Source organism: Pleurodeles waltl, chromosome 5 (genome assembly GCF_031143425.1).
Source record: "Pleurodeles waltl isolate 20211129_DDA chromosome 5, aPleWal1.hap1.20221129, whole genome shotgun sequence".
NCBI classification, from domain to species: Eukaryota; Metazoa; Chordata; class Amphibia; order Caudata; family Salamandridae; genus Pleurodeles; species Pleurodeles waltl.
In genome coordinates this window covers 690,764,973-690,786,533 of record NC_090444.1, presented here as the reverse complement: position 1 = coordinate 690,786,533, position 21,561 = coordinate 690,764,973, and positions in this window count along the sequence as shown.

The following is a 21,561-nucleotide window of genomic DNA, read 5'->3' as shown; positions in this document are numbered from 1 at the left end:
GCGGTAGGGGGTGCCGCAGGGGCCCCCGTAAGAGGGCCCCACAAAGTATTTCAGTGTCTGCAGTGCAGACACTGAAATACGCGACGGGTGCCACTGCACCCGTCGCACCCCTGCAACTCCGCCGGCTCCATTCGGAGCCGGCATCCTCGTTGCAGGGGCATTTCCGCTGGGCCGGCGGGCGCTCTTTTGGAGAGCGCCCGCCGGCCCAGCGGAAATGTAAGAATGGCCGCCGCGGTCTTTTGACCGCGGTGCGGTCATTTGTCGGCGGGACTTTGGCGGGTGGCCTCCGCCGCCCGCCAAAGTCAGAATCAGGCCCCTAGTGTTGGTAGACCGCCAGACACACTTCTTGCTTCAATGGTGGAACCCTATAAATTTAAACCAAGGGCGGCCATTCCAAGACCCAGTGCCTCAATACGTGATCACAACAGATGCTTCCATGATGGGGTGGGGAGCACACCTCAACCAGCACATTATACAGGGACAATGGGACAATCGACAAAAACAACTGCACATAAATCATTTAGAACTGTTGGCAGTGTTCTAGCATTGAAAGCATTTCAACCACTGATAGCCCACAAACACATTCTTGTCAAAACCGACAACATGACGACAATGTATTACCTCAACAAACAAGGAGGGACACACTCGTCACAACTGTCTCTTAGCACAGAAAATTTGGCATTGGGCAATTCACAATCACATTCGCCTAATAGCACAATACATCCCAGGCATTCAAAACCAGTTAGCCGACAATCTCAGTCGAGATCACCAACAAACACACAAATGGGAAATTCATCCCCAGATCCTACAAGATTACTTTCTACGCTGGGGAACACCAAAAATAGACCTATTCGCAACAAAAGAAAACGCAAAATGCCAAAACTTCGCATCCAGGTACCCACACCCTCAGTCCAAGGGCAATGCGTTATGGATCAGTTGGTCAGGGATATTTGCCACTCATTCCTTATCTGGTAAACAAACTAAGTCAAAACAGACTCAAACTAAATAGCACCAACTTGGGCTCGCCAACCGTGGTACACAAAACAGCTGGACCTATCATTAGTACCTCACGTCAAATTACCAAACAGGCCAGATCTGTTAACTTAACACAAACAACAGATCAGACACCCAAATCCAGCATCGCTCAATCTAGCATTCTGGCTCCTGAAGTCTTAGAATTTGGACACTTAGACCTTACACAAGAATGTATGGAGGTCATTAAACAAGCTAGGAAACCTACTACAAGACATTGTTATGCAAACAAATGGAAAAGATTTGTTTACTACTGCCACAATAATCAAATTCAACCACTACATGCTTCCTCAAAGAACATTGTAAATTACTTATTACACTTACAAAAGCCTAAACTAGCATTCTGTTCTATTAAAATACATCTCACAGCAATATCTGCCTACCTGCAGATTACACATTCAACATCGCTTTTTAGAATCCCAGTTATCAAAGCATTTATGGAGGGATTAAAGAGAATCATACCACCGAGAACACCACCAGTACCTTCGTGGAACCTTAATATTGTATTAACACGACTCATGGGACCACCATTTGAACCCATGCACTCTTGTGAAATGCAATACTTAACTTGGAAGGTAGCCTTCCTAATAGCTATCACATCTCTTAGAAGAGTAAGTGAGATACAAGCATTCACTATACAAGAACCCTTTATACATAAACATAAAGTGGTTCTCCGTACAAATCCCAAATTCTTACCAAAGGTTATATCACCATTCCACCTAAATCAAACAGTGGAACTCCCAGTCTTCTTTCCACAACCAGACTCAGTAGCCGAAAGAGCCTTACATACATTAGACATAAAAAGAGCACTAATGTATTACATTGACAGAACAAAACAGTTTCGCAAAACAAAACAATTGTTTGTAGCTTTCCAAAAACCTCATGCAGGAAATCCTATATCCAAGCAAGGCATTGCCAGATGGATAGTGAAATGTGTTCAAACTTGCTATATTAAAGCAAAAAGAGATCTACCTATTACACCAAGAGCGCATTCCACTAGGAAAAAAGGCGCCACAATGGCTTTTCTAGGAAATATACCTATGACAGAAATTTGTAAGGCAGCCACATGGTCTACGACTCATACATTCACAAAACATTACTGTGTAGATGTGTTAACAACACAACAAGCCACAGTAGGACAGGCTGTATTACGAACATTATTTCAAACAACTTCAACTCCTACAGGCTAAGCCACCGCTTTTGGGGAGATTACTGCTTATTAGTCTATGCACAGCATGTGTATCTGCAGCTACACATGCCATCGAACGGAAAATGTCACTTACCCAGTGTACATCTGTTCGTGGCATGAGACGCTGCAGATTCACATTCTCCCTCCCACCTCCCCGGGAGCCTTTAACCGTTATAAATTGAATGAAAATTGTAAATTTGTAAATAAATACTATTTTAATACACATTATTATGTACATGCATACCTACTCCATTGCATGGGCACTTTTAGTATATTCACAACTCCTACCTCACCCTCTGCGGGGAAAACAATCTAAGATGGAGTCGACGCCCATGCGCAATGGAGCCGAAAGGGAGGAGTCCCTCGGTCTCGTGACTCGAAAAGACTTCTTCGAAGAAAAACAACTTGTAACACTCCGAGCCCAACACTAGATGGCAGGATAATGCACAGCATGTGAATCTGCAGCGTCTCATGCCACGAACAGATGTACACTGGGTAAGTGACATTTTCCATATACATATATATATATGTGTATTATTCTACGCTTAACACGTTCATAGGTCAGGTCATTGCATAGCTCCTAGATAAGTTGTTATATTAGATATTGATTAATCCCTGCTTCCTTTTTTATATCACAATGAGCAAATGTTATCTTAACTATTTGATAGCAAGCATTTTGCTATTGAAAAATTGAGAAAAGAAATGAATGTTAGAGAAGTACACTTTTTAATTAACATCAAATATTACAAATCTTCAAAGTCTGTGTTTATACAATACTACTTTACATATTATTATACCCATTATTATATTCCTTGCACATATAGGCCCTCATTATGACATTGGCAGTAAATCCCACTTACCGCCACGGTGACTACCACCAACTTACCGCCCCGGCGGCAGATATCCGTTCAGGATATTATGACACACACACACCAGTTTGTCAGTATTCAGCCACATACACAAATCCACCAGCCCAAAGTCAATTATAAAGTGGCGGTATCAAGACTTACACCGTTACGCCAACAGAACAACGCCCATCACATTATGACCCACGAATCACCACGGCGGACATTCAACGGCGGAACATACTGTTGCCCTCAAAATGGACACACACAAACAAAACACCACCACATTGGACAATTCAAATACACACCTGACACCCATACACCCACACCACTATAAAACACACACCCACATTACCCACAACCCTTTAGCATTTCAAACCATTGCTAGCTGAGAGACATCAAGGCCACTGACACAACTAGAGCCACACACTATTCACCCCTATACACCACTCACGCACCCCACATCACACACCCCAACACATTACGCAACACACCTCACTCAACACCCATGTCATCACAAAGACACCCCCGTTTCACAGAGGAGGAGCTAAGAGTCATGGTGGAGGAATTTATCAGGGTAGATCTACAGTTATTTGGAGCACAGGTGCAGCAGATATTGATAGCTAGGAAGATGGAGCTATGGCTGAGAATCGTGGACAGGGTCAACGCCGTGGGACAGCACCCAAGAACTAGGGATGACATCAGGAAGAGGTGGAACGATCTAAGGAGGAAGGTACGTTCCATTGCAGGAATACACCATCTCGCTATCCAGAGGACTGGCGGTGGACCCCCACCTCCTTCCCCACAACTAACAGCATGGGAGGATCAAGTCTTGGCAGTACTGCATCCTGAGGGACTGGCCGGAGTCGGAGGAGGACTGAACTCTGGTAAGTCAACTCTCTACTACTACTACCCCCCTTCCTGCATGCCATCACATACTCCCACCCTCACTCCCATCACTTCACCACTTCCCACACACCCCTCCATCACATCTCACTCATCCCAATGCCAAGCCCTGCATGCTCAACCAATGCATGGAAACCACTCACAGCCCTGCATGGTCACTCATCACTAACGAATGTACACTATAGAGAATTAACTATCCCACCATACACCAACGTACACCAGTGAAAGTTGCAAGGGCAAATCCAACCAAAGAGGGCAAGCCATGGATGCACAATATGTCAGACAGAGAAACCATAACACATCATTTACATCGCCACAGGTACTCCAGCCATTGTCAGCGGAGAGGAGGTGCCAGCAATATCCAGTCCCCCAACTGAAGAGGCCCACAATGATGACAGCAACTCTGGTCTTCAGGATCTGGATGACCTACCTGGCCCATCAGGGACTGCTGGACAGCTGGTTACCCAGGCCCAGTCCCACACCACCACAGAGCCTCCCCATCAGGAAACACCACCACAGCACCCACCCAGCGTGCCCACACCTCTGTCCTGAGGACACGTCAATCAGCTGTGTGTCCACCTCTATAGGAACCACAGGCCACACCTCATACCAAGACAATCAGGGACCTGGCTTCAGTGGCAGTGGGCTCAGGGTTCAGGGGACAGAGGCACAGGCCAACAGGAAAAGTGGGAGGAGTGATGTGCGCCAGAGGGAGGACAGGCCCAGGGAACCGACTCTCCAGGAGGCACTTGTAGAGATCTTGGGAGTCTACCAACATTCCCAGGACACAATGGGCCAGATCCTGAACAATGTGCAGGAGAACAGGCGGCTGCAGGAGGGACAGTACCAGGGGATCAGGGAGAACTTGCAGGCCATCAACAACACCCTGATCTCCATAGCAGGGGTGCTGGCAGACATGGCCAATATTATGAGGGAGGCAGTCTCACACCAGTGGGCCCCTGCCACTAGCCAGACATCTGAACAGCCTTCCACTTCCACTGCCGCTAGTGGCCAGGATGCCCCGCCACAGGACACACAGGCCACCAGCACTCCTCCTGCAGAAGGTGAAGCAACCCGCAAATGTTCCCTGCGATCCAGACAGAAGCCAAAGACTATTGCCAAGACCACCGCCAGGAAATGAAACTCTCCTGATTGTTATCCCTGTGACCCCCCGTCACCCTGTCCACCTTGAACTGCCATTTCTCCCTTTCCTATGTCCCCCTGGACAATGCACTTGTCCTACAAACAGACTGTAACAATACCCTGGCCTTTCCTCCATCATCACCCCATCCCATTGCACTTGCCCCTCCATATTTTAGCACTTCAGTAAACACCCTTGGAAAAAAAGAAGTTTGGAGTATGTCATGTATATCAAATATGTATTCATTGAAAGAGGTACAAACATTGCAAATCAACTGTACAGAAAATGAGCATAGGTTAATGACCTGTAGCTGGCTGCAGTGATCACACCAAGTGTATATGTGAGGTCACCAACATCTGCAAAATGAATTGCCAGAGGGAACAGTAAGTGGGCATAGAAGTGGGAAATATCAGCATGCCATTGCCACACAAATTCAAACAAATGTAATTGAAATGTGAAGTAACACTGACCTACCTGTGTGTCATTGGAAGTAATGTCAGATCACAGATGTTCTGTTGTCCTCATCCTCACTGTCCACAGGGTCCACTGATGGCACATGGGCATCTCCAGCCTCCTCCTCCGGCAGGAATGGGACATGGCATCTGAGGGCCAGGTTATGCAACATGCAGCATGTCACCATTATCTGGCAGACCTACTTTGGTGAGTAGCACAGTGATCCACCTGTTAGATGGAGGCACCGGAACCTAGCCTTCAGGAGGCCAAAGGTCCTTTCAATTATCCTTCTGGTTCGCCCATGTGCCTCATTATAACGTTCTTCTGCCCTTGTCCTGGCATTCCTCACAGGGGTCAGCAGCCATGATAGGTTGGGGTAACCAGAGTCACCTGCAAATATTGAGGGACAACATTTAGCCACACACTATCCCATATGGCCCACACCATACCCATACACCAACATATACTGGGTGGGAACCAGGGCTCACCTATTAGCCACAACCTGTGCCTCTGTAGTTGGCCCATTACATTTGGGATGCTGCTATTGCAAAGGACAAAGGCATCATGCACCGACCCAGGATACCTAGCATTGACGTGGGAGATGTACTGGTCCGCAAGGCACACCATCTTGTCATTCATAGAGAAGAAACTCTTCTGATTCCTGAACACCTATTCATTCTGGAGGGGGGGCAAATGCAATATGTGTTCCATCAATCGCCCCAATTATGTTGGGGATATGTCCGATTGCATGTAACTCGTCCTTTACTGTGGCCAAATCTTCAACCTCGGGGAAAACAATATAGCTGCCCATGTGTTTTATCAGAGAGGCAATACTCTTGTCAGCACTATTGAGAACATTGGCTGTGATTCCTGCTGCCAAGTCCATTGTCACTTGGAAAGAACCAGTTGCCAGGAAATGAAGTACAGATAGCACTTGCACAAGAGGGGGGATCCCAGTGGGGTGATGGATAGCAGATAACAGATCACTCTGCAATTGGGCACACAGCTCTGTGATTGTGGACCTGTCCAGTCTGTAGGTGAGGATAATGTGCCTGTCCTCCAGTGTTGCCAAGTCCACCAGGGGTCTGTACACGGGGGTATGTCTCCATTTCCTATTCATCCACAGTGGTGCAATCTAAGAGACACAAGTGAGGATCCGGTCACAAACTGAACAATGGAGCTACAACAGAACTTTGCATCCTGTAAACATGTAATGGGTCATTCTCTGATTTGTCCAGTATGTCCTAATATCTCGGGTGACGCAGCATTTTTCCAGGGCCTGCCTGCTCCCCCTCCCCCCTCTGAAATGGCATCCCCCTGTCCTGTGTGGAGGGACAGGTGGAAGTGAGGTAATTCCGCTGATGTTGTTCGCCGTTGTGGGAGGTGGTCCGGAACTGCTGTGCAACTCCTCATTGGTTATAATTGGGCCTTATGGGGTACAGCGGCCAATGGTGATCTATGCCTGCGGTGACGGTATGCACCACCGCGGACGTGACTGCCATTTTCTATCAAATTCCTCACTTGCTACCTGACCTTCCATAGGAGAGGATCTACAATGCATGTGCTGCTGTGACCTGTGTCTGGAACCTACTATGGCCCATGTGACCGGGGAAAGGTCCCCAGAGTTAGAGAGACTGGTGGGTGGGGTCCTACCCCAGTACAGACTGCTGTATGGGCCTCCAGACCAACAGGTGAGTGCACTGTGAGCACGATGCATGTGGCATGAATGCATGGAGTTGTGTCTGTGAAGGCCTTATGTAGGGGTGTGGGTGGATGTCCTCTGGGCGGCATACAGGTTGTGTGCTGGGCGATGTGTGCGTAAATGGTGATGGAAATGGGTATGGTGGGCCATACATGTAACAGGCTGGACTGTTTGTCTAAATCTATTTTCCTGTGTCTATTTCCTCTGCAGGTCAGCGCCCATCAAAAGAAGGTTGTGTGTCGTGCCATCGCCCAGGAGGTACGGACCTTGGGGGTCTATGGCAGGCGGAGCACCCACTGTCGCAAACAGTGGGAGGACCTGAGATGCTGAGGACGGAAGACAGTGGAAGCCCAGCTGGGGATGGCCTCCCAACGAGGAATGGGTGCCCGTCGAACCCTGACCCCCTGATGGCCCGCATACTGGTGGTGGCCTATCCTGAGCTGGATGGGGTGCTTGAGGGCATCACTGCAGCCACAAGGGGGTGAGTACAGTGCCCATCATTACAACTTATGCATGGCAGGGTGGTATCCGGGTGGGAGATGTGTGTCAGTGGGTGCCCCTAGGCCAGGCCTGACATTGAAGGGTAGGTCCCCTGGTGGCTAGGGTGCAGAAGGGCAAATTAAGCTACCTAGCTAGTAGGCATCCACTATTGGTCAGGGCTGCGTGGGTCCCAGGTGTGCTGCATTTGGCGGTGTGCCCCTCCTCATGCCTTGGCCGCTAACTATTTCTCTGGTAGTGCAATGCATATTGCGTAGGGCTGTTCCCTGTGTGTGAGGGTGCTGTGTACGCCAACTGTGGTGTTGGTGCAGCCATTGACCAAATGTATCCTTTGTCTCTTCCCCCCTGTTTTTGTTTTGTCATCATGTCCTTATGTGCATTAGCATCATCTGGCGGAGGAGCAGAGGCACTGGCGATGGAGGGAGCTGCATCCCACAGGACCCAGGAGGCAGAGTCCACTGACTGTGAGGGCACCAGTGGGACAGAGGGCGAGGGGAGCACCATGGCGGAGACTGGAAGGCACAATTCTGACACAGATACCTCCTCCCATGGAAGCTCCCTGGTGGTGGCGGACACTTGTGTGACCACCCCAGCTGCAGGTACAGCCACCACCCACGTACCAGCACCGCCCTCCCAGCAGCCCCTCAGAAAATTGACTGTGCCCGCTCACCCAGGAGGGTGGGCATCTCCTTCGTCCTAGGCACGTCAGGCCCTGTCCCTGTGAGCCCTGCTGCCCTGAGTGAGGAGGCTATTGACCTCCTGAAATCCATCTCTGTAGGGCAGTCACCCATTTTGAATGCCATCCAGGGGCTGGCAGCCCAGATACAACAATCTAATGCATTCCCGGAAGGCATTCACACTGGATTGGTGGCCCAACAGGGATCGATTCAGGCTCTAGCCTCCTCTCTGATTTCAGCCATTGTCCCTGTTCCTACCGTCCCCCCTCCAACTTCCACTGCCCAGTCCCATTCCCATCAACCCCAACCTATCCCAAGCACACATACAGACGAGCATGCACACAAGACAACACCAAAGAGTTTCACAAACACAAGCACCACACTTCATCCCAAAGGCACTCACACAAACACCATCCAGTTGCAAACACGCCAACATCCACTATTTCTACTCTCCCCCTCCTCCTCCTCCACCTCCCACCCAGTTACATCCACACTCACACCTGCATGCACTACATCATCATCCTCTACCAGCATCACCACACCAAGCAGAACACACACCTCATTGGCAGACACCTCCACAACAGCCATGCACACATCCCCTGTGTCCTATCCCACTGTCTGTCTCCCCCTCCTAGAATACAAAAACGCAAGCACTCCGACACCCAACAGCCATCCACCTCACAACAGCATACAGCCCATGCACCTGCACCTAAAAGCAGCAGACACTTCCAACAACCACTCCCTCATCCTCCACTCCACTCTCATTCCTTCTCCCTCTTCCCACCCCAGTGCACCTAAAATCTGTTCCTATCCACCATTGACCTCTTCCTTACCCCTCCCCCTGTCCTGCACATATGGCCAGGGTAGGAAGAACCCAGCCAAGCACCTCAGCCACACAGTCCACTGGCCCAATCGTCACCACACCCACTTGTGGTGGAAAGGGATCCAGGCCACATGTCCTGAAGGGGAAGGATCCTGCACCAGCCAGCCTAAGAGGGAGGGAGACTGCCCCAGCAGTCAAGAAGGGAAAGGATCCTGCACCTGCCACCCTAAAGGCCAAGGAGCCTGCACTAGCAGGCAGGAAGACCAAGGAGCCTTCCCCAGCAGGCAGGAAGACCAAGGGGCCTTCCCCAGCAGGCAGGAAGACCAAGGGGCCTGCCTCAGCAGGCAGGAAGACCAAGGGGCCTGCCTCAGCAGGCAGGAAGACCAAGGGGCCTTCCTCAGCAGGCAGGAAGACCAAGGGGCCTGCCTCACCAGGCAGGAAGACCAAGGGGCCTGGACCAGGAACTATGACGGAGCCCCCACCACCACCAACCATGGTTGTGCAGCCGTTCGAGGTTGCAGGGGATGGGAAGGAGCCTCCCCCCCACCAGCAGCACCACCACTGTGCAGCCGTCCGAGGTTGCAGGGGATGGGAAGGAGCCTCCCCCCACCAGCAGGACCACCACTGTGCAGCCACCCGAGGTTGCTGGGGATAGGCAGGAGCCTCCCTTCCCCCCCCCCACCAGCAGCACCACCACTTCAGCGTGTTGCCCCCTCCAGAACCAGTGGGTATGACACCCAGCAGAGAGACTGTGGCCCATCACTCCCCAGAATCAAGCACAGAGCATGATGCCCCCTCCAGAACCAGTGGGTATGACACTCAGCTGAGAGACCATGGCCCATCACTCCACAGGATCAAGCACAGGGCACGTTGCCCCCTCCAGAACCAGTGGGCATGACACCCAGCTGAGAGACTGTGGCCTTGCACTCCCTAGGATCAAGCACAGGGCATGTTGCCCCCTCCAGACCCAGTGGTCTTAATACATCTCCCGGCTGAGGTGCCCCCCTGTCCCCTGTCCCCCATCCCCCTGAGGTGCCTGCCTATATACTAACTGATGCCCCTTCACTGTTCTCTCCGTGTTGAAGCAACTAATGTGTGGCCTTGGACTTTGGCCTGTGACCATGTGGCCTACGCAAATTGTGGCCTGGGCTGTGTCCCTTTTTCTGTACATATGTATATATCTATTATCTTAAACAATGCTTCACAATCGCGTTATAGTCTGCGCCCAGCATGGCAGACTCCGAAAAGGGTCGCGAACCCTTCAAAATTCACCAAAATTGTTTCTTTAACATAAGAAACGTCGCAGTCACTTACTTCAGTCCAAAGTTTTTAATCAGGCAGGCAAACAAAATCGGCATAAATACACTCCAACGCGTTTCAGGAGACTCTGCTCCCTTGTTCACAGAGATATTCTGAGCCCTACTTCCATTTCCATTTTAACTTAACATATAAACATGAACATAAAAAACGGACTACAGTAGTTTCAAAATGATGGCGGCCATCTTGAAATGTGTTACTGCAACTAAGAATTACTATACTACATATGGGGCAAAAAAATTATAAATCCCAAATTAATTTATACAAGCATACTTGTTATTATCAAAAAAGGTTTTTATACATTTATTTTATCCCCTCAGTCAAATAATATTAACCTATTATCATATATTTATGTATTGTGTATTCCATACACGTATACTCACTCACAATATTTGCAGCCCTTCTTCTTATGGTTCCACCTTTGAGTCGTCCTAAATTTCTTATAGATATAATAGCTCCTTTTCTTCTTATTAAACAGACATGCCTCCTATCAACAATGGAAATGAAAAAAAGAACATTTCAACAAAGAAAAACTGAGCAAATTTTATAAAACTTTATAAAATAAATTCCAAATGTGTGTTTCACGACATTCTTTCTTGGATTAGTGGTAATATATTATCAGTTAATACAATTGAACCGATAATTCTTCATCCTTATTCATTCCCTCTGGCTCCATTGTATTGCATCTTATAATTAATCGTGATTCTAATTTTCTTAAATCTAACGTCCTATTGCCTCCTCTCACATTCATTGTGACCCTATCCAGGACCACAAATTGTAATTTATTCACATTTTAATCATGATACTCCTTAAAATGTCTTGCCACTGGGTATGATTTGTCTTCATTCCTAAGTGCTCTCATGTGTTCCAAAATTCTCTTTTTTGCCATGTGTATTATACTACCAATGTAGAATTTATTACATGGGCATTTTAAAGCACAGACACAATAATCCGAAGAGCAAGATACATGTTTCCTTATTGTAAAGGTTTTTTTTTATCCCTGGAAAACTTCTCTTTACAATTAGAACTGTGTCTACAAGCTTTACATTTACCACAAGTAAAGAAACCTTGAATAGGTTTCACCTTTTCAGTACTTTATATTAAACTATGACTCAACATGTCTTTCAGGGATCGACTCCTCCTGAAAGTAAAAGCAGGATACTAATCCAGTAATTTACCTATATTTTCATCAGTTTTGAGAGCTGGCCAAAAATTTAAAAAGGCTTTCTTAATTTCCTTTATTTTGTCATGCTATAAAGTAATAAATCAACAACTTTGGCCCCATTTATTTGAGGTGGGGGTATGGCCGTACTCCCCACCCTCTTATTTTGGAAAAAAAAAACTTCCCTGGTCTCTGGTGAGCTTTCTGCCACCCCTTGGGGGCAGATGGGCCTGCCAAAAATAGGCCAATCTGCCCCACTGGGGCTTTTAACCTTTGTAGAAATCTTGTTGGAACCACTGCTGAGGGATTGCCGTCTGGATGCATAATGGCTGGCAAATCGACCCCTACCTTTGCCGGTCCTGTCAAAAACCTGCTGGGAAAAAATCTTTTCATTGAAGTTTGAGCCTTGTTAATTGAGGTGAAAGTGGAGACATATTTGCTCATCTCTTTGATAAAAGAAACACCAAAGAGAGGTCCTTCAGCTTTGGGACCTTCTTCTTTTGCTGACAAGCTGCTTAACTTTGAATCAATTTTTAAAAAGACTTTTATGTCGCTCTTGGGAAATTTATGAGTTAGCATTTCCTAACATGCAAATTGCCCTCTGGGTCCACCTGGAAAGTACATCTGCATCAACTTGATCTCCTTTCATTCTGGCCTCCTCGGCCAAATCCAGAATTCTGGTCAGTGGACCAACCATATCCAAAAGCCTGTCTTAGCAGTTCAACCAGGCTCTATTAACTCCCCTTTTGGGATCCTTCCCAAATTTAGTAAAAGATTACAGCATATTGGGATTATTGGAAGGGGTATCAGCCACCTTGAAGGGGAGGGAAGGGCTTGGACACACCAATTTGAGTTTATTTCTAGTAGCTTTATCAAGGAGTTGTCTTAAATAAAAAGAAACATAATTCGAAACATGATCGGAAGGGAAAAATTCAGATTAATTTGGATGATGAATTGACATAGGGTCAAACATCGGTTCACCCTCATGATCCACCAGGTCATAGGATACTGTCTGGGATGAAGTATCCGAAGGATACATTATACACCTTTTCTCCAAAGGCCCATTATCAAAATAATCATCTTTGAAAGTTGACCTGCTGTCGTCTAAAACATCATCCCCATCACTATCAGTGTGATGCAGAGAAACAATATTAAGGGGGGAAGAAGGGAGCCCCGAAGGATTCGTCTCACTGATGGGAGGCTAAAATCTTACAGAAACACCTTTGGAAGGCCCACTGAGAGGAACCGCATGTTTCTTTCCTTTTTTAAAAGGAACATCCTTAGAGCTGGAAGCCAATTGGAGACAGAGGCTTCTACATTTTTTTAAACATCCAACATAAAGATAGACACCGCATGCTGGACAGAATCCTTAATAAAGGCTTTCAAACTATCTTTAGTGGTTTGGGGTTGCTCTTTGTCAGACACTGTGAGGAAAATATTTAAATATTATAGAATTAATTACAGAGTTAATTTAAAAATGTTTTTAATTTCAACTCAAAAAACCTCAAAAAGCAAACATAATGGCAATATATTCAAGCTATATGCCTGAATATAATTAATTTGAACAAAAACGTTATTTTGAGCAAAAACTCCTAACCCTAAAGGGTTAATTCAAGGGAAAAACCTGAAAGGGAGTGTCAGGCATGCCAGGAGGTGAGTTAGAGATCCCGAGGCAGGTGGGGAAGAGGAAGCGAGTGGGGCACACAGAAGACGTGTCGCTCTGAAAGGCACGAGTCGACCGGAACTAACGCCTGCACTCAGACACAGAGAAGCAGGGCCGGCTCACAGAAAACCCAAAGCGTGTCTTCCCAGTGCAGAGAACGGAAGGCTAAGAACCGTTGGGTGCGAGCAACAGAAGACGCTCCAATGTGCATTGCGAGTATGAGGAGCACACACTCATCAAAACCAGTAAGCACTACAAAATATAGTAACAACGCATAAGAGAAAAAGATAATAGTGAATCAAATTGTATAAAACAAGCAGAATACTTATCTTGACTGCGAGCAAAGGGCTTGTTGCTCTTAGCCAAGATAGTTATGTGCATACTTGACATGTTATTGGCTAACCTATTATGATGTAATGTTGTAGCTTTTTCCCAGGGGTTTCTGGGTATTGATGTTTCTTGGTTGCTGTATTCATTAAAGCAAGAAGAGAAAGCACAATATAAGCCTCCGGTCTTGAATTAAATCATGCATTCTTTCTTCCAATACTGTTGTTACTCTTGTATATGGGACAGTCCATCACAAGCCCAATGTTGCATTGAAGCTACCTCTACATTATCAAATCCGAGATCCTTAACCTTCAGCACACAGAAATGGTTCTAGATATTATGAGGAAGATTAAAGTCATCAACTGAAAAGTATATAAAATCAGGATTTCCCAGGACTATGCCAAACCTAGGGTGAAGTGCAGGAAAAGATTCCTGGCCCTACATTTGGATTTGAGATCCCTGAACATTGTGTATTTCTCTGTTGGCCCAGCAAAAATGAGGATCACCTATGAGAATTGCCCTACTATTTATGATGACCCTAAAAACCTAGAGTCCTTTGTGAAACATCTGACAGACTCACGTATCTCTCATTAATTTCACCTTGTAAGTATACTTTTACTGAAAGGTTTCTCTCTCCTCAGGATATGTACACACCCTTGTCTAGATTATGGGGGTCATTCTGACCTCGGCGGTAAAAGGCGCTTACCGCCGGTCAGAAGACCGCCATAACACTGCCGCGGTAAACCGCCACGGTCATTCTGACCCGCAACTGGCAAACCGCCAAAAACCCGACATCAACAAAAGTCCGCCACAGCAACGGCCAGCGAAAAACTGGCAATGACCAAACCTCCACCGTCACGCCAACAGAAATACGCCCATGCCATTCCGACCCACAAATCCCCGCAGCGGTCTTTCAACCGCGGTATTCAATTGGCGGTACACACCGCCGCGGTCAAAATACACACACCTTTACAAAACACTACCACATTGGACAATTCAAAATACACACACCTGAGACACATACACACACCACTCCCACACACCCAATTAAATATAAAACACACACCCACATCACCCACAAACCCTTACGATCACAATTGCGACTGAAGGACAGAGAGAGACAGCACAGCATAGAGTAGACCATCACACAGAGGCAAATCACAACATCACCCACACAATATCCACGCACAAAACACCATACACCACCACACTCACCACACTCTACAACACATACACCACCCCTTACCTCATCCACACCACCCCATGGCACCCCAAAGACACCCCAGGTTCTCTGACGCCGAACTCAGGGTCATGGTGGAGGGAATAATTTGGGTAGAGCCCCAGCTCTTCGGGGCACAGGTGCAGCACACCACCATTGCCAGGAAGATAGAGCTATGGCAAAGAATAGTGGACAGGGTCAACGCTGTGGGACAGCATCTACGAAATCGGGACGACATCAGGAAGCGGTGGAACGACCTACGGGGGAAGGTGCGTTCCATGGTATCAAGGCACAACATCGCGGTACAGCGGACTGGCGGCGGACCCCCACCTACTCCCCCAGAATTCACAGCATGGGAGGAGGAAGTCTTGCACATCCTGCATCCTGAGGGCCTCGCAGGTGTAGGCTGAGGAATGGACTCTGGTAAGTCAAATCTTCACTACTTCATTCCCCCCACCCCACCTGCATGCCAAATCATACCCCCACCCTCACCCCCACCCCCATCACACCAACTCCTTGCAAATGGCTCACCATCACAACCCACCCATCCCAAAACCTAGCCCTGCATGCCTCCCCAAAGCATGGACACCCATCACCAAAGCATGCCCACTGCACATACCCATCTCCCCCACAAGCCACTCTCACAAAAGCCCCCACAAGGGAATGCCAGCACTGGGGTACACGGCCACCCACCCATTACACAAAATGGCACACACAGAAGCAATAACCATACTCTTATACCCCTGCAGGACCCGAACGCCACCACACCGCCCAGGAGGGTCCAGAGATGTCCATCCCACCCCCAGAAGAGGCCCCCAGTGATGACAGCAGCTCTGTCTCCCTGGACCCAGATGACCAGCCCGGCCCATCGGGGACCTCGGGACAGTCGGTTCCCCACAGACAGCCACAGGCTACAGCAGACCTAACCCCCTCTGGGAACACCAGCACAGCTCCCACCCAGCGGGCCCATGCCTCTGTCTCCAGGACACGTCAATCAGCGGTGTGTCCACCACTACAGGGCACCCAGGTTGACCCACCACCCCAACAACAACAGGGACCTGGGGGCAGTGGTAGTGGGCACACGGTCCAGGGGACAGAGGCCCAGGGAAACAGGGGAACTGGGAGGGCTGCTGTGCGACAGGGGGGGGGACAGGCCCAGGGAACCGACTCTCCAAGAGGCCCTCTCCTCCATCATGGGAGCATACCACCACTCCCAGGAGACGATGGCTACGGTACTGGCCAGGTTCCAGGAGATCCAGGTACTGCAGGAGGAACAGTACATGGGGTTCAGAGAGGAACTGAGAAACATTAGTTCCGCAATGGGGACCATCGTCGTGGCCCTTAACCAGATAGTCACCACATTGCGGGACCATGTGGCACCACAAAGGGCCCCTGTCACTAGCATGGAGCAGGAACAGCCTACCACCTCCGCCGGCGCTAGTGGACAGGAGGCCCCCACACAACGACAGGCCACCAGAACCCCACCTCCTGCAGAAGAAGAACCACCCCGCAAGCTGTACCTGAGATCTCACAAGAAGACAGAGTAGGTTGCCAAGACCCCCGCCAGCAAACGATACCCACTGATGTCATCCCACTGTCCCACATTGTCACCCTGTCCAAACTTAAACTGCCCCTGCTCCATCCTTCCACAGGCATATGGACAATGCACCTGTGAGACTGAAAACTGGACTCTGCCATGGACATTACTCCACCATCACCCATCACCGTTTTACAATCATGTCCCTATATTTTGCACTTTAATAAAATGACTTATTGCACTTAAAAAATCTGGAGTCTGCTTGTATTTTGAACAAATGTATTAGACATAACGTTGCCAAAATGTTCAGTTACATTGTGATGTTAACATACCACTGTCACACAGCTGTAGTCCATGGGCAAACAAAGCAGAGGTCACGCAGTGGGGCCCACAGCTCTGAAAACGGAAGGGAAAGTCACAACTCAGTTAACAGGAACTGGGGGGAAACACAGACAGTAGAGAGGCAGGAGACTTTAAGTAAATGTAAAATGGCGGGGTTGATTCGTACATGTGTGCTACTGAAAATACTGTTGTATCACTGTGTCCCTGTTGTCTGTGTCGTCCCCGTCGTCTTCCTCCTCTTCACTCTCCACAGGCTCCACAGCTGCTACAACACCACCATCTGGACCATCCTCCTGCATGAAAGGCACCTGGCGTCGCAAAGCCAGGTTGTGAAGCATACAGCAGGCCACAATGATATGGCACACCTTCTTTGGTGAGTACATTAGGGATCCACCTGTCATATGCAGGCACCTAAACCTGGCCTTCAGGAGGCCGAAGGTCCGCTCGATCACCCTCCTAGTACGCCCATGGGCCTCATTGTACCGTTCCTCTGCCCTTGTCCTGGGATTCCTCACTGGGGTCAGTAGCCACGACAGGTTGGGGTAACCAGAGTCACCAATTAGCCACACACAGTGTCTCTGTAGCTGTTCCATCACGTAAGGGATGCTGCTATTTCGCATGATGTACGCGTCATGCACTGACCCAGGGAACTTGGCATTTACATGGGAGATGTACTGGTCAGCCAAACAGACCACCTGGACATTCATCGAATGATAACTTTTTCTGTTCCTGTACACCTGCTCTCTTTCACTGGGGGGAACCAAAGCCACATGGGTCCCATCAATGGCACCAATGATGTTGGGGATATGGCCAAGGGCATAGAAATCACCCTTCACTGTAGCCAAATCGCCCACCTCAGGGAAAACAATGTAGCTCCGCATGTATTTCATCAGGGCAGACAACACTCTGGACAAAACCTTAGAAAACATAGGCTGAGACATCCCTGATGATATGGCCACTGTTGTTTGGAATGATCCACTTGCCAAAAAATGGAGTACTGACAGAACCTGAACCAGAGGGGGAATCCCTGTGGGTTGGCGAATGGGGGACATCAGGTCTGGCTCCAGCTGGGCACACAGTTCCTGTATAGTGGCTCGGTCAAGTCTGTATGTCAGTATGACATGTCTTTCTTCCATTGTCGACAGGTCCACCAGCGGTCTGTACACGGGAACATTCCTCCATCTCCTCGCAAGTCCCAGCGGACGGTGCCTAGGAAGGACAACATGGAGCACAGAGTCAAGCAACCCACAGGTACGTAACCACAGCTTGCACAGAACACGATTCGCTATGCATTGAATGGCTTGTATGAGTGGCAATGCAAGGCCTAGGCCTGTGTGACGCAGTAGAAATTAAGCCATGTGGGCCCTTGAAATGGCGGCTGCCTGACCTGTGAAGTGTGACAATGGGATGTGAGGTCAATGCGCTGGCGTGGCACACCGTGGCGGTAGGCGGTCGAAGACCGCGGCGCAAATCAGCATTGGTTAACATTGAACCCTATGGGTCTCAGGAGCCAATGACGATGTGCGCCGGTGGTCGCGGTACGCACCGCCGCGGGCGTGACCGCCATCTTCTATCTGCTTAATCACTCGAGACCTGATCATCCACAGGAGAGGACCTATACTGCAAGTGCTGCTGTGACCTCGGTCTGGAAGATACAATGGCTGCTGCGACTGGGGAAAGGGCCCCTGCCTTCACATCTGAGGAATTGGAGAAACTTGTTGATGGGGTCCTCCCCCAGTATGCCCTACTCTACGGTCCTCCAGACCAACAGGTAAGTACACTGGGACCATGCTTTGTGTGCAATGCCTGTGTTGAGTGGGGTGGATGAAAGATGGTGGGGAGGGGAGCGAATGAGGCATGCATCGCACGACAGATGAGAGCATGTGCCATATGGCAAGGTTGGGGAGGGGGGGCCCACTCACATCGACCATGCAGAAAATGATGATATTTATTTTCCCACCCTGTCCATGTCACATAGGTCAGCGCCCATCAGAAGATCGACATTTGGTGTGCCATCGCCAAGGACGTCCGGACCCTGGGGGTCCACAACAGACGGGGCACCCACTGCCGCAAGAGGTGGGAGGACATCCGCCGCGGGAGCAGGAAGACCGCGGAGGCTCTGCTGGGGATGGCCTCCCAACGTAGGAGGGGTGGCTCCTGTCAATTGACCCCCCCTGATGTCCCGGATCCTGGCGGTGGCCTACCCCGATTTGGATGGGGGCGTGAGGACATCACAGCAGACACAAGGGGGTGAGTACCAGCACATTCTGCTATGTTAGCGCACAGTGGAGGTGTCTGGGTGGGGGAGGAGGGCTGTGGGTATCTCTAGGCCAGGGCGATTTCTGTAGGCTGGGCCCCTCCGTAAGGCATGGCCCTGTGCCCCCGCCCCCCACCTCTGTAGGGTGCTAAGTACAGCTATCCATGGCCCTGGGTCACCTATGTGTGCAGTTGTCGTCCATAGGCTTGTAGGCCAAGTCACAATAATTGAGTAGTGTACACCGAGTGCGCGGCGTAGTGCAGGGGGCTTCTGTGTCTGTCCTCTCCGCCAACTGTGTCGCCAATGCATGCACTCAACATGTCATTTTTTCTCCCCCCCCCTTTTTTGTGGTCTTCCTGTTCATGTGTGCATTAGTATCATCAGGCGGAGGAGAAGTGGCATCGGAGCACGAGGGAGCTGCATCTCACATGGCCCCGGAGGGCCATGCAACCGACTCCGAGTTCACCAGTGAGACGGAGGGCGAGGGGAGCTCCACAACGGGGACCCGTGGAGACGTCAGCGACACAGACACGTCCTCGGAAGGGAGCTCCCTTGTGGTGGCGGCAACATCCGTGCCCACCGCTACAACAGGTACAGCCGCCACCCCGCGCACCAGCTCTGCCCTCCAAGCAGCCCCTCAGCGTTCGCCCAGTGCCCGCTCGGCCAGGAAGGCGGGCATCTCCTTCGCCCCAGGCACCTCAGGCCCTGCCCCAGTTACCCCTGCTGCCCTCAGTGAGGAGATCATTGACCTCCTCCAGACGCTCATTGTTGGGCAGTTTACCCTTTTGAATGCCATCCAGGGTGTAGAAAGGGAGGTGCACCGGAGCTATGCATACCTGGAGGGCATTCATTCGGGTCAGGCTGCCCATCAGCGATCGTTCAACGCTTTGGCCTCAGCACTGACGGCAGCCATTGTCCCTGTCTCCTGCCTCCCCCCTCCAATTTCCTCATCCCAGTCCCACTCCCCTGTTCCTCTGCCTATCTCAGCCACACCTACAGACCAGCCTGCACACACATCAACACCCAAGGGCAGCTCATCCAGACATAAGCACCACAGATCACACAAGCATTCACACATGCAACATCCACATGCAGACATGCCAACAGCTACTGCCTCCTCTGTGTCCCCCTCCTCCTCATCTCCCTCCTCCCTCCCTGTGACGTCTCCACTCACACCTGTATGCACACCACCATCAGCCAGTACGTCCATCACCAGCACACCCACCAGAACACTCCGCACACGTGCAGTCACCACCCCCACTACCATTTACACGTCCCCTGTGTCCTCTCCCAGTGTGTCTGTCACCCCCTCTTCCAAACCACACAAACGCAGGCAGCCACCCACCCAACAGCCATCCACCTCACGACAGCCTCCGTCACAAGCACCTGCACCCAAAGACAGCACACTTGACTCTCCTACAACCACATCCTCTTCCTCCACTCCCATACCCACTGCACCTATCCTTCCCACTGCTCCTAAAAAGTTTTTCCTCTCCAAAATTAACCTCTTTGCATCACCTGACCCACCACCTCCATCTCGTAAGAGTCCAAACAGCACCTCAGCCACCACAAGCCCTGCACCTACAAGGACCATAGTCCAGGGCTATTGGAGTCCACCAGCTTCTAGGGCAGCAACATCGGCCAGCAGCAAGGGGACAGCCAGCCCACCCCCTGGGAAAAAAACTAAAAAAGGGAAGGGCCGGCGCGAGAGGCCAGAGACGGCAGCCCCCAAAGGCACTACCCTGGCACCGTCACCGGGCACATCCACAAAGGGAGGCAAGGGCCTCAGAGAATCGGCGAAGGAGGGCAAGGGCAGCAGGGCGGACATTTCCGGCAGCAGGCGAGCTGCCCAGGAGGGCCCCACCAGCCCCATTTGGGTGTGAAGGAGGACACCCACGGGCCCAGGACTCCAGCACAGGAGGGCCCCGCAAGCGAAAGGTCGGATGGCGACTGAGCGGAAAATATTGGCCCGATCTGGTTCCCTGGGAACACATGTCAAGCACCGCTGAACAGGGCCCCGCCGTGACAAGCACCGCTGAACAGGGCCCCGCCGTGACAAGCACCGCTGAACAGGGCCCCGGCGTGATAAGCACCGCTGAACAGGGCCCCGCCGTGACAAGCACCGCTGAACAGGGCCCTTCCTGTCTAGCACCGCTGAACAGGGCCCGCCGTGACAAGCACCGCTGAACAGGGCCCTGCCGTGACAAGCACCGCTGAACAGGGCCCCGCCGTGACAAGCACTGCTGAACAGGGCCCTTCCTGTCAAGCACCGCTCCGCTGGGCCCTTCATCTCAAGCACCGCTCCGCTGGGCCCTTCCGGTCAAGCACCGCTCCGCTGGGCCCTTCATCTCAAGCACCGCTCCGCTGGGCCCTTCCTGTCAAGCACCGCTCCGCTGGGCCCTTCCTGTCAAGCACCGCTCCGCTGGGCCCTTCATCTCAAGCACCGCTCCGCTGGGCCCTTCATCTCAAGC